At 38.7% G+C, this 15,268-nt stretch overlaps 1 protein-coding gene across 3 annotated transcripts in view; it reads right to left on the bottom strand.

Annotated features, from left to right (window-relative positions):
- The window catches only part of EFR3A (EFR3 homolog A), a 106,181-nt gene that overhangs the window by 86,847 nt on the left and 4,066 nt on the right, over nt 1-15,268 (bottom strand). Inside the window, exon 2 of one of the 3 annotated variants that reach the window (XM_040625708.1) lies at nt 9,985-10,089. The exons of the other annotated variants lie outside the window; for them this stretch is intronic. The gene's annotated coding sequence lies outside the window, so the exon portion shown is untranslated. The remainder of the gene's footprint in view (nt 1-9,984; nt 10,090-15,268) is intronic. 3 annotated transcript variants of the gene reach the window in all.

Raw genomic sequence — 15,268 nt, 5'->3', positions numbered from 1 at the left:
TTTTTTTTTTTTTTTTTAAAGATTTTATTTATTTGACAGAAAGAGACACAGCGAGAGAGGGAACACAAGCAAGGGGAGTGGGAGAGGGAGAAGCAGGCTTCCCGCTGAGCAGGGAGCCCGATGCAGGGCTTGATCCCAGGACCCTAGCTAGGATCATGACCTGAGCCAAAGGCAGATGCTTAATGACTGAGCCACCCAGGCGCCCCTAGTTTCTTAATTAGATGTAAATTAGTATCATTTCTGAGTATATAAAATTATTGACGGCAGGATCTAGAAATGATTCTTATGGTATAAAAAGCTGATTATCAAAAAAAAATTTAAAAGCTAATATCATAGTTTGGTAATAAATAACCCCTACACTGGTCCTTAGTTTTCATGAGAAACAATCTACTAAACATTCTTTCCATGGCCTGTTTTTATGGTATATGAATAAGCAACTCTTAGCAGGATACACCAATGATAGTAAAGCAAGTCAACAGGGACTTAGAACAAAAGCTAAATGTCAAAAATGTTCACACTGCTTCAGGCTTCAGATTTTTAATTACTCAAAGAAAGAACAAACCTATTAAATCTACCAATGACAATTTCAAAGTCTATCTCATTCTCCTATGCTTGCTACCATTCCCACTTCCTTGTAAGTCTAAGGACACTGATTTTTTTTTTAAAGATTTTATTAATTTATTTGAGAGAGAGCAAGCACAAACACGTGTGAGCAGGGGTGGGGGGCAGAGGGACAGGGAGAGAGAACATCCCAAGCAGACTCTGTGCAGGGCTCCATTTCTTTTCTTTCTTTCTTTTTTTTTTTAAGATTTTATTTATTTATTTGACAGAGAGAGAGAGAGAGACAGCAAGAGGGAACACAGGCAGGGGGAGTGGGAGAGGAAGAAGCAAGCTCCCAGGGGAGGAGCCTGATGTGGGGCTCGATCCCAGAACGCAGGGATCATGCCCTGAGCCGAAGGCAGATGCTCAACAACTGAGCCACCCAGGAGCCCCAGGGCTCCATATCTGACCCTGAAATCATGACCAGAACAGAAATCAAGAATTAGACACCCAACTGACTGAGCCACCCAGGCACCCCAAAGGACACTGATTTCTAAGGAAAGCTGAAGATACACTGGTTTGTAGGACATGGTTCTTTCCACACTGTACACTGGCAAAGGTTAGTTAACCTTAGCTAGCTGATATAGGCTGCCATTTTTTCCTCATTTTCATTCTTTAATACTTACTTTCTAAATTAACTTGCCATGCAGGTAACAAAAAAGTTCACTGAAATTTTTGGTTCAAACCTAGACTCAAAAAACAGCCTTTATTCCTCATCAGAAGTTGTCTGACTGTGGCATTTCCAGTTTGTGAAAGTGAAAAAAAAAAAAATCTGACATTTTCCATATGCCTTTAAAAAGGCTGTGAAATTTATAAGGCAAAATGAACACAGAAAGAATATGAGTATGAAATATTTCATTATATGTCAGAAATATACTGCGAATATAATGGGAAAGATGATTAATGTATCCACAATTAGACAATTTATAAGATAGTTCAGTCAGAACATACCTACAAAAACCAAAATCACTTATTTCATAAAATATACATGATTTAATAGCCTATTTCAGCTATATATACACATACTTATTTAAAGATTTAAAAAGTGGGACACTGGGGTGGCTCAGTCAGTTAATGGTCTGTTCTGCTCAGGTCATGATCCCCAGATCAGCGGGGAGCCTGCTTTTCCCTCTGCCTGCCATTCTCCCTGCTTGTGCTTCCCCCCCCCCCCGACAAATAAATAAATAAAATCTTTAAAAATAAGTTAAGATTTAAGAAGTGGAGTCAGTTGTACTTTGCCAAAATAGGGATCTCTCCATTTATTTATGCTTCATTGCTAGGCTGGTCTTAGAGGTAAACCTGGACACAGTTTCCACCTTTTCAGCCTCACTTCCCAAATAAATCACCTCTTTCACAATAAAAACTGTCAATACTCACAGCTCTCAAATCAAGTCCCAAACTCTTTCCTTCTCATGCATTTGTTCATGCCATTCTATCCATATAGAATAGCCTACCTTAAAAAAAAAAAAAGTGGTATCGATAATATGCATTCAATAGTGAAGTAATAGGCATTCCAATTACAAAAGATTACTGGAAGTGAAATCCCCTACAGGTTTTAAACTAGTAGGTTCAACCATTTCAAACATAACTCATCAGAGTTGATAAAGAAAGCATGAGACAAAAGGAACTTTAAAAAGAATTTGCAACAAACTGTTAAAACAGAAAGTCAAAAATGAAGGCTAACTCTGCCTAGAAAAGAAAGGCAAGAGCTTAACAAGCAGGACAGTGGGAGAGTTCGGAGTTGTCAGGCTCCAGTACATTAACCTGTGGTAACAAAAGTGTCCGTTTCCTGGTCAGGAATACTTGAGGATTAAAGAGAGACATGAAAAGTAAAGCTAACTTTTTAAAGCAATGAACAAATACTGTGGGATGCACTGTGTTGCCCAAAAAGATATGCTGAAGTCCTAACCTGAGTACCTACAAATGTGACCTTGTTTGGAAACAGTTTTTGCACAAAGTCATACTGGATAAGGGTAGGCCCTTCATCAATAACTGGTATCCTTATGAAAGAGAGACAGATGGAGACACACAGGGAAGGCCAGGAGAAGACAGGAAGAGATGAGTGATGCTGCCACAAGCTAAGAAACTCAGGACTGCCAGCAATCACTAGAGCTAGACCAGGAAAGAAGGACTCTTCAGAGCCTCAAGGGGAGCAGGGCCCTGCCCACACCTTGATTTCAAAATTTGTAACTTCCAGCACTGTGGGAATACTCTGCTGTCCTAAACCACCCAGTTTGTGCTACCTTGTTACAGCAGCCTTGGGAAAGGAATACAAGTAAAATTTCGTACAGCGTAGACCAGTGAGTTCTATAGTAACCAGATGTGTACCATTCCTTTCAAATCAATTCAAATGCCAAAATGACTTGAAGTCAGCCTCCAGAGAATGTAATTCATTCCTTGATATTCTAGTCATTCAGATTCAAACATTCTTTCCCCATCCCAAAAGCATACAAAATGATGGAGATATGGAAAGAAAGAATTTTTACTCAATTCTACCAATTTTCTTCAGGGGCTAGGTATACTTAAGTTTAGGTAAATGAATATTTGGTCTTGGTAAAAGAAAAAGCAACCAAGCCATCAGTTTACATCAAGGTTTAATAGACAAGCATTGTTTTTAAAATGGAAACATTTTAACTAAAAAACTTTCACTTTCATGTCTTAAACACATCTATCAAGAGGTTCAACATAACTCCCCCTAAATTTCTATGTTCAATCCCAGCACCTCAGAATGTGACTTTATTTAGACACCGGGTCTTGCAGAGGTAATTAAATCAGGATCAAGTCATCAGAGTGGGCCCTAATCCCGTATGGCTGGTACCTTGCAAAAGAGGTGAAATTGAGACAGACACGCACACAGGGAGAACTCCATGTGAACATGAAGGTGACCATCTACAAGCCAGGGAGAGAGGCCTGGAACACACCCTTCCCTCACAGCCCTCAGAAAGACCTGGCCAACACCTTGATTTCAGACTTCTGATCTCCAGATCTGTAAGCCAATAAATTTGTTGTTTAGGCCACTCAGCTTGTGCTTTGTTACAGCAGCCCTAGGCAAATTAACACAACGTCAAATATTAAATGCACGTTCCATAAGACACAAATTCTGGTTTCATGGATATAGTGCAAGATACAGTAGAAAACCATAAGACCTAACCAAATGGCTAATTTACCCCAGGAATTCCCTGCTCTTATTCCTTATCAGTCAGTCTGGTTCTTTCAGAATGCTTTCAACAAATATGTGAGTACTATACTCCAGTTTTATCTTCCTTTATGCTCACCATCTTATGATGAATCAACGTTTACAGGTCACACACAGGGAATCAGAAAGGTAAGTGTCCAAGGTCACACAACTAGAAATGCTGGATCCAGTTAGGAGCCTGTGCTCGTTAACAGTTTATGCACTGCACTATCTTCCTGAGATGGCTTAAAAACAAAATAAACAAACGAATCTGAACTGTTCTGTTTATGGAGACTAAAGCAACATAGTCAAAATATTACGCGGTTGCCAAAAGACTATAGTCCTGTTACCATGGTACAAAAATCAAGTCAGATAGCAGAGAATGGAGAAGTGACGCCCAGTGTGAGAATGTGTCATATTACAAAACATCCCATTTCTAGAAATTATCTTCTTTTCCTACTTATAAGTTACTCTGAGCTCTAAAATACCCCTAAGAATACAAGAATGTGTATGAAAAAGTGAGCTGCTTTTGTTAGGCTCTTCGAGTGCCTCCCCAAAAAGTTACTGCAAATCATCAGCATACCATACTACAAGCAAGAGCTGCATGGAACCCTAGACCATTGGGAAAAGGGGGCGAGAATGCCAAGAGTTCACAAACTCACAGCTAAATGACAACTGCTGCCTAGGATTCCTCAAAGCTCTCCTACTCACTGTGCACTGTGAGTTTCTGCTTGTAACAACACAGCACTCTAGCACAAGTGTCCCAAAACCAATAAGGAGACTAACGGAAGCAATTCTATGTAACCTTTCACCAAATTCTAGCAGCAAACCCATACTCTAAGCAATTTCTGGTTTTGAAGCTACAGCCCACTATTCCTTTGTAACATGGGAATCCTCTGCTTTATCATAGTTTGAGCAGGCAGAGAAAAAAGTCCAGTGAATTCTCCCCTCCACTAATATGACTGTATTGTGATTACGGTAATCTGATACTGGATGATCTTAAACTTTAAGTTTAAAAATCCACAGATAAAAATTTCTTCTTCACAATGAGATTAAAAAGAACTGGAATTTCAGATCTTTAATTTTAGCCAAGTCTCCTAATATTTATCGAAATGTTGAGTCTTACTGAACCAAATCTGGAAGGGAAAAAAAGTGGGGCATCTGGAAATTCATATTTATAAGTACTGCTCAGGTAATTGTTCAGGTTTTTGTTTTATGTAAAAATCAAGTCTTTCTCCACATTTAAAACAGGTAAACTTTCTGGGATGCAAACTATATCTCAATAAAGGTGTTTTTAAAAATCAATTCTTTCCTTCTTTATACCTATTGTTATCTTAATGTGTATCTGTAATACTAAGGTCATGGTTTAAAACCCTACTGCTACCCTACTGTACACAGTGAAAAGCCAGATAAGGAAAAAGATAGGGATGAGGGTTCCTCAAGTTTTTTAGCTAAGCTCTTTTTCAAAAAGCACCGACAAATACCATTTCTACTTAAACAAACTAAGGCACTATAGTCTAGAAAAATATACCCTTAAATCAAAAGAGAGTAATTTGTCACTCATATGAGCAAAAGAATGAACCACAGGCAATGACTGAAATGTTTCTCAGTTAATTAGGTTGATATGAGTTATTTTTAATTAAATATCTTCTGATTATTTCACAAGTAGGATATGAGTTATATCAAGCAAAATTCAAAACAGCTTTAAAATTCCCCAAATACTTAGATTTTAACAAATGCGTATTTCCTCATTAGTCATAGAATAACAAAGTGTTAGATCTGTTGGGAATGTTTGTAACTTCCAAAATTATTTTTAGAACAAATACATTTAATATAACAACAGCGCTGAGTCTTCTTATAAATTTCACAACACCCACAGTGTCTATGCCATATGTTGAAAATTTTCATTTGAATTGAGATGATTAAATTTTCTGATTAAACAGTAAAGGAAAAGACAGGTAACACTGTAATTATGTACCTAAATGGAATGAATATTTTAAGTTATTTTTTATCCCAAGTTTAAAGATAGCAAAATAATAGGGTTTGCTGATAAGCCTTGCTAAGTACAAAGTTGAATAAAAAAATATTAAGCTACTAATTTTAACCTTCAAGGTTCAGTGTTTGATACAGTCTCCCCAAACTTCTAACTAAAGCACAGAGACTCTAACCATTTTGTATTCACGACATATACAAGATTTTGGTAACACTAAATCAAAAGCCTAAGACTTCTTTTACTTTATTTTTTTAAAGATTTTATTTATTTATTTATTTGAGAAGGGGAGGGGCAGCAGGAAAGGGAGAGAGAGAAAAATCACGAGCAGACTCCCTGCTGCGCATGGAGTCCAGTGCTGGGCTTGATCTCAGGGTCCTGAGATCATGACCTACACCAAAATCAAGTCAGATGCTTAACTGATTGAGCCACCCAGGTGTCCCTTTTTTAATTTATTACACACATACATTATGGTCATTATGGTTACACACTGATTCTTAGGTTAATCAAAACTCTAACCTTGTCTAATATTTTTTTAATGAATCATAAGCTAAAATCTGATGCTGTAAGATTTCAATGTATTACTAAATTTTCCTCAAGTTCAAAGATAAGACATTATTACTAATGCATGGAAGGAAAAACCCAGCAACTTCCTGTATTGTTACACACAAAGAACCTGTAAATCTGTATAGATTTGTACTATTCATTTTATTACTGCAACTACTGAAACTTATTTACTCTTGAGAATTCAAAAGACTCGGTGGAAAATTATCTTTTATGGAAATACTCAAATTGTTTAACAAGGTTGAAATACAATTTTAGGTTAAAAAAATTAACACTGGTGGAATCAACTGCTGCCCAAACAAAAGCTCAGCAGCCAAACCACACTTAAACTCACCCCTTCCTAATGTCCTCAGAATCACTGGACACAGAGCTTTTAAAATTGTTCAGCCCTTACGCACCTCTACATTTATTGCAGTATTATTTACAACAGCCAAATTATGGAAGCAGCCCAAGTGTCCACTGACAGATGAATAAAGAAGATGGGATATATACACACATAAACACACACACATATACAATAGAATATTATTCAGCCATTAAAAAGAATGAAATCTTGCCATTTGCAACAACATGGATGGATCTGGAGGGCATTATGTACGATAAGTGAAATAAGTCAGAGAAAGACAAATACCATATGATTTCACTCATGTGGAATTTAAGAAACAAAACAAAGGAGCAAAGGGAGAAAAAAAGAGACACAAACCAAGAAACAGACTCTTAACCAAAGAGAACAGATGGGGTTACTAGAGGTGGTGGACACGGGGATGGCTTAAATAGGTGATGGGGTTTAAGGGGTGCACTTGCCTTGATGAGCACTGGGTGATGTACTGATTTGCTGAGTCACTGTACTGTACACCTGAAACTAATATAACACTGTATGTTAACTATGCCGGAATTAAACATTTTTTAAATTGTTCAGCCCTTAACTAGCATGTTGCTGTACCCTATCAGGGCCGGCAACAAAAAGAGCAGCAATATTTCTGTGCTGCTGAAAAAGAGAACAGAGGCTGCTTACTGAGTTACACTGAGTAAATACACGGGAAAGAATGGACAGAGAGGGAAAAAAAAAGGGGAGGATTAGCTGTGTAAGGGGAGAAAATCGGGCCGAGCGCTCAAAAGAGCTAACAGAGGCGCTCATGTGACAGCTCAAGTGCCTGATGCCTCTCACTTCTGTGAGATAAAGCAGTTCATCAGCAAGTTCTATCTGCCGCCAGCAAATCATTCAATTCTTTCACAAATACACATAATAATGAAACTCCACAAAACACAGCAAGATAAGTTAATAGTTCAGTTCTACATGAAATATTTTAGATCACATATGTGGAGCTGCCTTAATTTCTATTTGCAAACTGCACAAGTATGCATGTCTACCCAGGAGTTATAGAACAGCATACATCCTCTTAACTAAATATAGTACGACAATCTCTTCCCCCAGCTAAAAAGCAGTACGAGACAGTTCAGGACATAAGTACAGGACAGTACATACCATGGTTAAGACATACAACCATCTTTAGATACCTAAGCTTTAAAGTAAGATTTTTTTCTAACACTTCATAAATTATTGTCATAGCATCAGATCAAACAATGAGAGACTGTCTAGCTTTGTTCTTTCTCTTCTTGCTATACTGGAATGTTTCAAATGCTACTATAAACAAATGGACTGCCATGTGAGTCTTACACAGTTCTTGTCACGCATTTATCATGGTGGTATTTGTTTTAGTAATGCCCCACCTGCTCCCTCTTTGGTTCCTCTGCCTATTTGATCCTTAAAAGGACATGTTCCTCAAGGATGTGCCCTCAGCCTCTTTTGTCTTTACAGCCTATCCTTTAGTAACTTTGCCCAGTGTCAATTCCTACAAATGCACTCTGAATGTCCTTTCAGGTATCACACACCACATCCTAAAATGGACTCACATTCCATCTTAATTTCCCCAATTGCTCTTCCTCCAGAAAGTCCCAAGAGCAATTTGCCCAAACAACCAAGCCTGAACCTTCAGAATGAATCCCAACTCCTCCTTCTCCCTCCATGTCTCAACCAATTAATTCTGTCAACTGTACTTCCCCAGCAGTATACAGACTGGTCCACTGCAATCTACCCCACCGCCATCACCCAAGTCCAAAGCCCATCACTCAGACTACTGTACTTAAATACCTCTACCTGTTCTCCTTCCAACCTCACTGATGTTTCCATAGCAACCAGTGTTTCTCTTTTAGTAATCTGAGTCATTCTACAAATATACAAGGAATTTGTACCATAGGCCAAGCACTGTATCAAAAACTACAAATGGTGGCAAAGGAAACAAGGATAGGTGTTTATAAAGCTCCCTGTCTGGTCAGTGTAATTATGTGCTCTTGACTTGTCTCCTCCACCAGACTAATAAGCTTCAAGAGAGTGGGCATGACATCCACAATAATGTTCATCCTGTCCAGCATGAGGATACTGCTGCGTCCCCAGTGTCTATAAAAACTGACACATAGTAGGGATTGAATGTGTTAAGACAAAATTACCAAACACACACACACACACACACACACACACACACACACAGCCTTAAAGACTTCACTTTCCCCAGTACCAATAACTTACTTCAACTGGCTGCTGGTTATTTCCACCTCTTTGACTTATCCCAAACACTTTCCTCAAATCCATGCTTCTCCTATGACTCCCCAGGCTTCTGATGCCATCTTCCACTCAAAATTACCCTGCGGTCTCTCCCCTAAACTCCACAACACCATTTCCTTCTTTGTGTTACAGCCATCTACACAAGGTTCTATAGACTTCTTAACGCCACAGACTGCTTTATTCATCTCTATATTCCCCACCGAGCAGTGCACATGTAGACACTAAAATAACTTGCTGAATATTGAATCCCCAAGAAAAATCCAAACGGAACACCAGAAAAGCTGAGAAGTGACTCCAAGAGCACAATGACAGCGCATATGACTGCAAGGACTACAAGGAGAGATTAGACAACCCCATTCCTGAACATCATCAGAGCAGAACAGGTGAGACACCAGCAGTTCAAATGGCTTTGGTTTTTGCCTCTAGGTTCCTAAGCTTTTTTTTTTTTTTTTTTTTTTTTTTAAGATTTTATTTATTTATTTGACAGAGAGAGAGACAGCCAGTGAGAGAGGGAACACAAGCAGGGGGAGTGGGAGAGGAAGAAGCAGGCTCCCACAGGAGCAGGGAGCCCGATGCGGGGCTCGATTCCAGAACTGCGGGATCACACCCTGAGCTGAAGGCAGATGCTTAACGACTGAGCCACCCAGGCACCCCTAGGTTCCTAAGCTTTTGATTCTAAAAGACTTTATGTTTTTGTCAGAGGGCATATTCTACTGTGTGAGACAATACATTTCAAATTTTTTAAAAGCAGCCAACATTATTTCCCTACTGAAATCAAATGCAGAATCCCACAATAAAAAGAGCCACTCCAGCTGAAGCCGGATCAGGTAGAGAAGCCCACCGCTCACAGAACAGTCCGTATTGTACGTCCACAGAAGACACTTCGGAAATTTTAGCTCTAAAGGTAGCTCAAGCTTCCCCTGTGCCACCCGCCAATGTGGATCAAGAACAACATGGAATTCTCAGAAACTAACAAAGAGAATCCTGTGCCAGGGAACGGAGCTTTTGTAAAGGAAGTATAAACAGACTGACCTGGAACAGGCGTCCATCACTCTCTTCCTGCACGCGAACTGCTACACTTCATGAACCTGGTGCAGTAAGACAAGCCTGGGACAGCTTTCCAAAGGTGCTCTCATCCTTAGAAGACCAAGCAAAGAACCAGGATGAAACTGAGAGCAAAGGTACCAAGGAGTACACAAATCCCTTAAGTCTGTTTCTACTTGGGGCTGCAAAGCAAAGAAGAAACTGGTCTGCTGAAGTCCACACAGTAGAGCCCAGCTAAGAGAACAGGAGAAACGCAGAGGACTTAGGCCCCAAATCCCTGCTACTGTGCATCCCCTGCAGTGCTCTTCTCTCTGCAGAAGCCCTCCTGGAACCATATTTATAGCACATGGTAATAATCTAAGAGGCAACTATCTTGTCCTTACAACATGCTGATGTTCACAAACTATTTCTACCTCTAAAGCACAATTAACATAAATTCTACTGCATCTAAGTATCCCTGAGTTTCCACTTAATACAACAAACACTTAGTAAAAATACTTGTAACTAAGTTCAAAAATCCATTTAAGTCATATGTCATAAGTGAGCCACTCATTTCAATTTCTAGGCCAATCCTTCAGCCTGACACAGTACCTTCTGCAAAGTTTATGAAGCTCCAGGAATTGACAATGGCAAATTTGACCTTATATTTCATTTTCTCTGCCCAGCAGGAGAGAGATCCATTTAAAGTTTAAGTGCAACCACAGCACAGAGAACTTTGTAGCAAAGTGCCAAGACAGCTGTTCAAAAAGCCAATTAAATACCAGGGGTGTGAAGAACACTTAGCATTACCCAGAAAACTACCGCAGCAGGAATATCATGGAGTTCAGGTACTGAAAAGAAAAAGGTACAGCTGAATAACCTACCAAGAATAAAAAACAAAATAAATAAATAAAAAGCATTCAGACAGCCAAGCCTTCTTGAAGACTGTATAGCAAAAGATTTAATGCCTAATTTTAGAATAGAGCAAACTTTTAATTCAGAAGTGCAATGAAAAAAACCTGAGTGATTCCTCCTGAATAAAAATAGAATCATGCTATCTCATAATACCTGAAGCTAAAGAGCAGTAAATATATATGCAAAAGGAAGAAAATGACAGCCTCCATGCAAAGAGGAAAATTTATAGTAGCTCCTGTTTGCTTTAGAGCATATGCGAGAGCACAGTCATCTCAAGAACTGAATGAACTTGACAAATACAAGTGATGAGACAATTTTGACAGGTTTGACATATTAATCATAGGAAGAACCTCCAACATTCATACTTGCCTAGAATTGTGTTCATTCTACAACACACAACTGTTCCACACACACACAAAAATAATAAAACACCCGCAAACTCCCAATAAACGGAACCCACACATAATGATTCATCTCAACCTTTCAGGTTTTCATGATTGAAACCATCACTTAATAAATCAGATTATTTCTTCCTCCTTTCAGAATAAAATACCAATGTTAAAAAAAATAGCTCCATTATTTTACTTCCTATTCAAAAGCAACATTATTCACCAACCACTGCTCAAAGTAACTCACAGAATTTTACATCACCTAGCATATAATAGCAACAGTGATCACACAACAAAGGCAATGGTTTCCTAAATACAGTCAATACTATTTGATCAAATAATCAAAATTCTTTTCTGTGGGCTAAAGGAAAAGCCAGCTCAGGGCAATACTTTATTGTTTCATTTCAGTTTTTTTTTTTTAATTTTTTAAAAAAATTCTGTTAAAGCTGTAAAAAACCTGAAGCACCTTTTTTCTGATTGTAGAATATATGCTAACTATAGAAAATCTGAAAAACAAAAATAAAATAAAAATCATTCATGACCTCTGAGATCATGACCCATGAGGAGGGCAGACGCCTAACCAACTGAGCCACCCAGGTGCCCCTAAACTTCTGCCTTTAGTACCATGCCTCACCACCTTTACCTGTTGTTATTATTAAAAAGTCTTTGGTAATCTGACAATCCAAAAATGATTTCAGCTTTTAATTAGCATTTCCTTATTAATGAAATTTAGTCATTTCCCCCCAAATCTTTATCAACTGTTTGTACCTAGACTTTTATAAGCATAGGTGTATGTTTTAACCACACAGGATTGGCGTTTTGTTTCTGGTTTGTGTAAATACTACAAATATTGATTTTTAAAAAATATTTGGTATTAACTTTACATTCTTTAAATCTTTAACCACAGATTTTTGTAACACTTCTATCCCACAGACTTCTAACCCCTATGAAGGCAGTATGAAGATATGTAGTTGCGAACACCCATCCAGTATTCTAGTAGCACACCATTACCCAGCTGAATGGCGTACTTAACCCACTCAGTTTAACCTTTTTCTTAATGATTGCATTAAATGTTCTTTATAGCTATAAAATTCGAGTCAATTTCATTTTTCCTTTTCTTACGTTCCCTCTCTGGTGATCTACAATTCCTAAATTAACTCTCTTCATATACACTGAATTTAGAAAAGTCTTACTAAATATTCATCTACATTATAATTAAAAGGTTTCATTAGGCTAGCAGAGAGGTAAGAAAACATAATAAAAAATAATAAAAATGTAATGTAAAAGATTAGGGGGAAATAATGTAGAAGAAAAAAGTATGCAGAATGGGGCACCTGGGTGGCTCAGTCGGTTAAGCATCCAACTCTTGATTCCAGCTCAGGTCATGATCTCAGGGTCCTGGAACTGAGCCCTGCGTGGGGCTCCCCACTCCGCAGGCAGTCTACTTGTCTCCCTCTCTCTCTGCCCCTCCCTCTGCTCACGCTCACCCTCTCTTAAATAAATAAATCTTTTTTTAAAAAAGTACTTAGAATATATATAAACATATACAAATGTAACATATATACAAGTATAGAAAATACATATAAAATATACAAACATTTTTTAAATTTAAAAACAAAAATTAGAACTAGACAGAAACTCTTCTGAATCTTTAAAAAATAAATGATATTTTTGGCAAATAATGATATTCTTCTACAACCTGAATTACAAAGCTTTTGGCCAAAGAATGGTCACTCTAGCTGATTCCATTCTTCCAGGGGATACATCTCGGTATGCTTTTGAATCTCTTGAAACTATATGCAAAACTTTGTGTTAAAATCTGCATTTTCTGGGGAAGAATAATCATGGTGTTCATCAGATTCTCAACAGGGTTCATTTTGCAAAAATACTTAAGAATCCCTAACCTAGACAAACAGCTCATCTTAGCTACCGGTCTGCCCTTTCCTCCTTCAAGTGGTGGGGGCCACAGTGGGATTTTCTGTGCCCTCCTCTCCATTTCTGAAAATGTCAGGGACCAGTTTCCTTCAATGTTATCAATAAAAACCTTTCTATTATCACTATAGGATAAAGAGGTACTCATTTCCTACACAGGGAGGGGCACCTCCAAAGGCGTTTAAAGTGGAATATGTAACAGAACCGGTTGTTCATACAGAAAGACTGTATGATTCAGAAATACAATAAAAATACCTATGTTAGCAGCTTTTACTGTTCGTGGGTCCTGTCTCGGTGCTTTAATTAAACCACCTTTTCGCACCAAAAAAATAAAATAAAAATACCTGCGTAGTGATTTCTTCTTTAATAAAAATTGGAATCATGTTATCTAATGATACCTAAAGGAAGGCAGCAGCAGACAAATATGCAAAGGGAGAGCATGACAGAGTACATGAAACCAGATTTGTCCTCTGAGATCCATCCCATTCCTACAGAAATCCCATTAACAACTGGGTCATTCCATACCACAGCAGAGCTATGTGATGGGTAAAATGTAGCTTTCCCCTAAGAACTAGGACCTTCATTTTTGACTCAGGAAAAAAAAGGGGGGGGGGCCTCTGCCCCCCAAAACAAAGGACTTTTTTTTTTCTTTTAGAGGGCTCTCTGGGCTGAGGAGGGGACAGAGAGGCAACACTGAAAACAACTACCTAGACAGCCAGCGAAGGATGGCCGAAGTTGTTTTTGTTTCAAGCTGTTCACTCCAAATCACCCTCAATGGCAGGTGAGTTCCCCAGAACGCTGGGCTTACTCCCCCACCTACCTCTTTATCCCAGTAGTACAGCTTTGCGACGCGCTTGGAATTGTGGAAATCCTGAGATAGAAAAGCGAGGTATGGACAAAGGGGAAGCTGCCCAGGCTCCCTGAAGGAGTGTGACAGGGTCAACCCCAATTCAGGGTCAGGAAAGACCCTGCCCTGACCCAACAGGTCACTGCTGACTCTTGATCAGCCCTGCATCCTTCTTTGGGCCTTCAGGTTGAGAAAGCAATCTCTGGGGAGCAGGCTGCAGGGACCCCAGATGGGAAAGCAGGCCACCTGGCGGCAGGCACAGCCTGATCTACAACATTTCTATCTTTAAACCAGTGGTTCTCAACCCAGGGACAATTATGACCCCCAGGGGGCATTTGGCAATGTCTGGAGAGTTTTGACAGTTAAGACTTTGCGGAACAGGGGAATTTACTATGAGCCTCTAGTGGGTAAAAGCCAGAGTTTCTGCTAACCATATCACAAAGCACACAACAGCCCTGTACCTCCCAAACAAAAAATTATCCAATCCAAGACATCAATAGAGCAAAGTTTGAGAAAACCTGATTAAGACTATGATTTGCAAGCTTCCATTGTATTCCTGACTCAGGCCTCACAAATGTTATAGGCAGGCTTGCTAAGAACCTAATAATAAATTATAGAACTCTTATTAACAGTGTTTTAATGGAAAAAAGTTTATTTCAGGTGTTGATATCTAAAGAATAACTTCTGTGACTTCAGTCAGGAGTCAATCATTCATTTATTCAACATTTACCAAGCACCTATTATGTAATTAAGCACAGCGCTAAGCAAAAGTAATGGTGTTAAAAGAAACTGATGGTATCTGGTAGATTCAATCCTGCCTGGCTCAGAGCAGTGTAGTACAAAAAAGAACTGGGACTCTGAAGTCAGACGCATCTAGTTCTGATCCCAATCCTACCATTTACTGTCATTAGGCAAGTTACTTAACTTCTTGAACTTTAATCTCTCTATTTCTATTTCTATGTCAAATAGGGACTCCCACAAAGGAAAACATAATAAGATAATTCATGTAAAGCACAAAGTATCCTGCCTGGCACACAACAGTATTCAATCATTAATTCTCTATTACTAATAGCAAGTTTTCAGTTTTCATAACGTGATCAGTACGCTGGAAATGGCTAGTATGCCTATAAAAAGGACAGTCACTGTTACTGTGATTGTGACAGCCTGAACACAATTATAGTCACATTCACTGCATGGCATATAAATCCTT

This window comes from Ursus maritimus, unplaced genomic scaffold (genome assembly GCF_017311325.1).
Source record: "Ursus maritimus isolate PB19 unplaced genomic scaffold, ASM1731132v1 scaffold_9, whole genome shotgun sequence".
NCBI lineage: Eukaryota > Metazoa > Chordata > Mammalia > Carnivora > Ursidae > Ursus > Ursus maritimus.
The sequence above is the reverse complement of the archived record's forward strand: the minus strand, read 5'-3'. Positions and strand labels throughout refer to the sequence as shown.